Source organism: Prionailurus viverrinus, chromosome D1 (genome assembly GCF_022837055.1).
Source record: "Prionailurus viverrinus isolate Anna chromosome D1, UM_Priviv_1.0, whole genome shotgun sequence".
Taxonomy (NCBI): Eukaryota; Metazoa; Chordata; class Mammalia; order Carnivora; family Felidae; genus Prionailurus; species Prionailurus viverrinus.
The window spans coordinates 12,686,096-12,692,382 of NC_062570.1; positions in this window are offsets into that span (position 1 = coordinate 12,686,096).

Genomic DNA, 6,287 nt, shown 5'->3' on the forward strand with positions numbered 1-6,287 from the left:
ATTTTGCTAATTCTTGCACTATTTCAAACTTACATTTGTTATGGTGATCTATGAGCAATGATTATGATACATTGAAAAATTACCAATAGATTATTTTTTAAATGTTTATTTTTGAGACAGAGAGAGCAGACCAGGGGCAGAGAGAGAGGGGGACAGAGGATCTGAAGCAGGCTCAGTACTGACAGCAGAGAGCCTGATATGGGGCTTAAACTCACGAACTGTGAGATCATGACCTGAGTCAAAGTTGGGTGCTTAACCGACTGAGCCACCCAGGTGCCCCAGCAATAAATTATTTTTAAGCTAAGGTTTAAACATTATTTTTTAGATATAATGCTATTGCACACTTAATAGACTACAATCTTCTCAGGGCTCTCTCCCGAGCCAAGTATATGAAACTTTTGTGGCAATCCAGTCCTGAATTCATTTTGGACTGTAGTTTTCTAGTTTAATCTCCTCTCTTTTGATTTCAGTCTTTGGATTTTCTCACACTCTGTTGAAGGAAATTCTTCTTGTTTTCTGGCATGGTAAGGAAGTTTTATAAATCTCCTTCCAGACATTTCTGTGGACTTATTTTAGAGGGAAGGCTACAGCATGTGCCAAGTCCACCATTTTGAGTAAGTTCAACAGTTTTTCTTATTGTCAGCTTCCTACTTTCTGTTAGTATCTTGTTATCTCTTTATATTGTGAGTTACTTGTTTATCTTTTATCACTAGATCCTGTTTGTGTAATATCTGATAAAAGTCTCTCCTAGACTGGGTTGAGAATCTTGGACAGGTTCTTAACTTTCTACTCCTCTCTAGGCAGAATTTAGTGATCAGTAAGATGGGATATTAAGAGTACAAACTTCTTAGGGTTTCTGATAGTTCCTTTAATCTGTTTCTTTCACTGAGGAGAAATATGAAATAAAATCATTCAGTCTCCATACAAACTCTGTGTGTCCACTTTATCTTAAGAAGATTCGTAGCACAAGATAGAAATACTATTATTTCAACTGTTTTCCATCAGGGTATCCAGAAAATTCTCTTTGGTATCAATCATAGATCCTCGGCCTGTTTAATTCTGTTAATTTCCTAGAGTTTGTAATGACCTGAACAACTGCATCTGCAGTCTTTTATTATTACTCTCCAGAGGCAAGTTGATCTTACAGGAACACACTATGCAGGACTCTTTCGATTGTAGTTTCCAACTCATGCTAGTAGTTTCCATGACAGCTAAAGGAAAAAGAAAAAGGGAACTTAATGAGTCATCTAGGGGTTCAAATAAGGTAAGCAAGTTCTCTAAGCCTCTAGGCTCTCCTGTCCTCTCTTTCCTTAAATCCATTCTCAGACTGATTCATTTCACACTGTAGTCCCAAGAAGCTTAAGCCACACATGGGCTTCAGTGTTCAACTTTCACAATGAGAGGGACCCACATCCTTCCAGAATTTATGTGTCACAGAAAAAAACACAAAGAAGAACTCTGATGGACTCAATTGGGACCAATCACGTATGCGGTGGTAGAGTGCTTTGATGGATGAGTAGGATCCAAAAAGAGGGAGAACCACATGTTTGAGAGTTCCACTGGTATGATATAAAGTGGAATAAATGCAGTTCTCTAGGAAAACAGGGGCTCTGTTACTAGAAGGAGGAGTATTGGTCAGGAGAGAAACAACAGATGTGCAGTACAAGAGGCAATACAGATGAAGGCAGCTAAGAGAGGGAGTCCTATTTCCTGCCTTTAATTCTTTGTTTAGGGAAGCTTTTTTTTTTATTTTTATTTATTTTATTTATTTTTTTCAACATTTATTTATTTTTGGGACAGAGAGAGACAGAGCATGAACGGGGGAGGGGCAGAGAGAGAGGGAGACACAGAATCAGAAACAGGCTCCAGGCTCCGAGCCATCAGCCCAGAGCCTGACGCGGGGCTCGAACTCACGGGCCACGAGATCGTGACCTGGCTGAAGTCGGACGCTTAACCGACTGCACCACCCAGGCGCCCCTGTTTAGGGAAGCTTTATCTGAAACTTTGTTCTATTCCTCACATGCGTCATAAGAGTTATTCGTTCATTCATGCATTCATTCATTCAGTCCCAAACATGTATTGCATGCCCTCGGTTGAAAACTTGGAAATAACTAGGAATCCAAACATGGTCTCTGAGCTCCAAAGGTCAGGCATTGTTTATAAATGATAAAGGTATATTCCCTGCCCTCATGAAATATATAATTTAGTTTCAGTATTATCTATGTTATCAGACACATACAGAATTATTTCCAATATATAACATCACAGCCATATGAAAATAGTGCTATGAGTGCACAGGAAAGGAGTGGTTGAGTATGCCTATATCGATCTGGGGCTTGAAGTTTGATGGTTCTCTTTAATTAGAGAATGCTATGAAGGAATTTCTTTCCATTAAAAAGGAACAGCTTGGACGATGGGTTTAAGGCAGGAACATATATTTAATATGATCCTTACCTAGTTCTGCAAGTGGGAATCCCATTTAAGAGATACTTTTAGAGGCTAATTTAGTGTGAGATATAGAAGTTTAGGCTATGCTGGCAGATCCTTGGTTTCATTTCTTAGTTATTTCCATACAAGTTTACCTCTTTAGTTGGATTACATATACTTTCTGGCAGAGACCAAATCTTATTCTTCCTTATTTTTCTAAGTGTGCCAAACCCTTTCCAGGAGACACTTGGAGCATTATCATTGTTCATGTTCCAAAAGAGCAAATCTTTCCTGGCAAACACAAAGGTACAACTGTTAACATATGTTCATATTTTTCTTTCTCTTTTAAAGCTTCAGTCACCAAAAGGTAGTCATGAAAAATACAACCTTTGTCCCTAAATTTGAAATTTCTGACTCACAACCTGACAGTATTTCATAATACACATCTCATGGGCTTTTGCAGACTTGATGGATCTTGGAGTCTTTCTGGAATATCTAGATATATCCTCCTGAAAGAGAACATGTCTTTATAACATGCCATTCTATAAATAGCTGTATAATTATTAGCTATTAGCTAATAAGTGACTATTAGTCACTGTGGCATCCAGCTTCCTCCCTGACAAATGTAAAAGGAGTCTTTATTTTATTCAACACACACAGATTGAACCAATATAGTCTGGGTGTTTTCTAGATGCTGTGGACAAAACATCTAGTGAGCAACACAAGGCCTTTATAGTCAGGGAGCTTAGAATCTAGCATTGAGTAGAACAGGTAAAAATCACATATAAACCTAACTTAATAAGATCATCTTAGATAGTGATAGTCACATAAAAAGGGAACATGATAATATAACTGATAGATGGAGGGACCTACATCTAGTTTGTGTGGTCAGGAAAAATTATCTCTTAGGAGACACTTGCCCTGCGGCTGGATTTAGAATCCATTGAAAGATTTTATCTAAGGAAGTGAAATAACACAATTTACAGTTTCAAAAAATCAATCTGACTGCTGTGTAGAGAATGCCTTGAAGAAGTTTCAAGATTATAAAGAGAAAGACCAGCTGTTGCCTAACTCCAGGAGAGAGGTGGCCTGAGCCAGGATGATAGCAATTAAAGTACAGAAGAGATAGATTATCTACATTTAACAAAATATGACAGGATTTTGAGGTGAGAGAAATGGATGAATAAAGAATAGCTTCTATTATATGAGTCTTGCTACCATTTTGTGAATTGGAGAAGACTCGGACAAATGTGTTTTGGGATATAAATCAATAATTCTACTTTGATCATGGTGAGTTTGAGATGCCTCCCAGATGATAGAGTTAAGTTGGCAATTGGTTATGCAATTCCTAAACTCAATCAAGAGATCAGAGTTGGAGACGAATATTTAGAAGTCATTGAAATTTTAGGCAGTATGTAAACCAGAGAGTGGATATTACCCAGAATGAAAGTGTAGATAGGGCAAAGCAGTGAAGGGGATGGAACTCCAGGGTATTCCAAATTTAGAGGCCAAGTAGTAGAGGTGGAATGGGCAAACGAGAGGGGGAAAAAGTCTCTAGGCAGGCAGGCAGAAAACACAGAAAATCATGTTACACAAAGGAAAGCGAGGGTCTGAATAAAGAAGGTGTATTCAACTTGAATGCTACCAAGAGGTTGAATGGTATGAACACAGACAAGTGGCCATTATATTTGACAACACAAAGGTGACCTTAAGAGGAGCAGTGTAGAACATAAGCCAACATGGAATGTGTTGTAACAGAGTATGAGTCATGAGGACAGTGAATAAACAATCACATTTTGAAGCAGGCTTTGTTCAAAGAGGAGAGATGTGTGATGGTAACTGAAGAGAAATGTAATTTCAGGGATGGATATACACATACAAATACATGTATATATTTATACATATAGATTTTAAAAGTTTTGTTCATTTTTTTTAAAGATGCGAAGTATTATTAGAACATGGTCTTCTTTCCTAAGGAAAAAAAGGAATACATTAAAGACTGTAACAGTTATCAATTTTTCTCTCATGTCCAAACATTCCCTTCAATATACTCTCTGCAATAATGGACAGAATTCTCTCAACCATGCCTCCTGTACAATGAGCACATTGTTTAGCTTTCTCAAGAGAGGGCACTGGAAAGACATTAGAGGAGGAAGGTGCCATCCTGCTATTTCCAGTGGCTACGCAGTGGGTTGATGTTTTGGGTGTGGGACTATCTGGTGGAGCTCTTCCCCAGGCTTGCTCCCAGAACCTATCCATCATTTTATTGCCTTGCAGACTTGTTCTGAACTAGTGATAATCTACCCTGGCCTTTCCTACACAGAAAATGATGCCACAAAGCTTCCTCTCTACAAAGACCTCCTCCTTGTCTGGGCACCAATTACTTCTGCAGGTCTCCTGCACAGTTTGCCTGTGTTCCAGATCCCCACCTGCTCTGCAGGCCCATGCCTCTGCTTGCCACTCACCTGCACCCTGCCCACCATCACCTGTACCCAGAAAACACACAGAAGGTGTTTTCTGCTTGCCTAGCAACAGCCCATGAACTGTGGTCTGGGAAAACCAACAATCTCTGTTACTTTCACCAACAAGGTCTGACCCTAAGCCATGGGAGGATCCCTTCCAAGTTGCTCTTTCCTTGGATTCCCTCCCTCTACCCTAAGAGTACCATATGATTTCCTTATATATTACAGTCACTCCTTTACCAGAGCTTAATAATTCTCTAGATGGGACTTCCTCAGTTTAGTTCACTGTATCGTTTCTACCTTCTAATTGGATCCAAACTTACACAACAACGAGAGAGTCTAACTACAGGAATTCAGCACTAAGTGGTACTTAGAAAATCCCAGTTTTTGAAACATTTTCCTTGGAAAGGTCCCCATATATGTAATTAAAAAACGCTTACCTCCTCAGTTTCTTCTCAGTATATTCTTTAACACCCTTGCCCCTTGATAATGGTTTCCCTGGGAAATATTCACCTCTTTGTTTCTTTCAGGAGTAGTTTTCCATGTGTAACAATTCATTCTATCTAAAAGGCTAGGTGCCAGTCATTTTTACCTTTTCATCCCGTTGGAAGACCAACTTGCATTTCTGGGTACATACTCGGCAATCATCTCAGACAGGAAATGACCACATCTAATGTCAAGGAGGCATAGCAACAGTTACTTCTATGTTTATGATGATTCAGTTTTTGGAAGAACCAAAAGTGCAAACTTCTGAGAGCTGTTCTGAATGTATTGTCCTATCTGAGCTTACATTTTTCTTAGGATTTATATGTTACAAACATATTTCTCTTTCTTTTCGTAAAAAAAAATCTCTAGGTCTCGTTCTAATTTTTAGTCTCTGTTCTAAAATTATAGTCCTCTGTGTGTTCTCTTTAAAAATCTGCCCTTTGACATGACCTCCAATACCTCTTATCCATTCTCACTTCACTTGAAGAGTGATTGTGGAAAATCACTTTATTAATAGAAAACAACACACGCTGTTCCAGGTTTCCATGGTTTCACAACTCTTGTTCATTCTGACCTTAGCAACTGGAACAGTCTATGGTGATGCCCGAGTTAAGGTAACCAGTCCTTCCCTCCCTTACATTCTCTTTTCTTGCTCTATTGCTCCTTCTTTCTATTTTTCCATCCCTCTACTGCCTTCCAAATGTAATCAGAATAAAATTCAAACTCCTTGCCAAAGGCTACAGAGGCCATACATGATCGGGCTCCTGCTTTCCTCTGTAACTTCTCCCTCCATATTTCCTGCATTGCCAATACTCCAGGCATAATGATCCCTGTTCCTTAAATAAACCCAGCTCCATTATGTCTCATGGGTTTTGCAATTGTCATTTTTTCTGTCCCTACTTTCTCTCATGG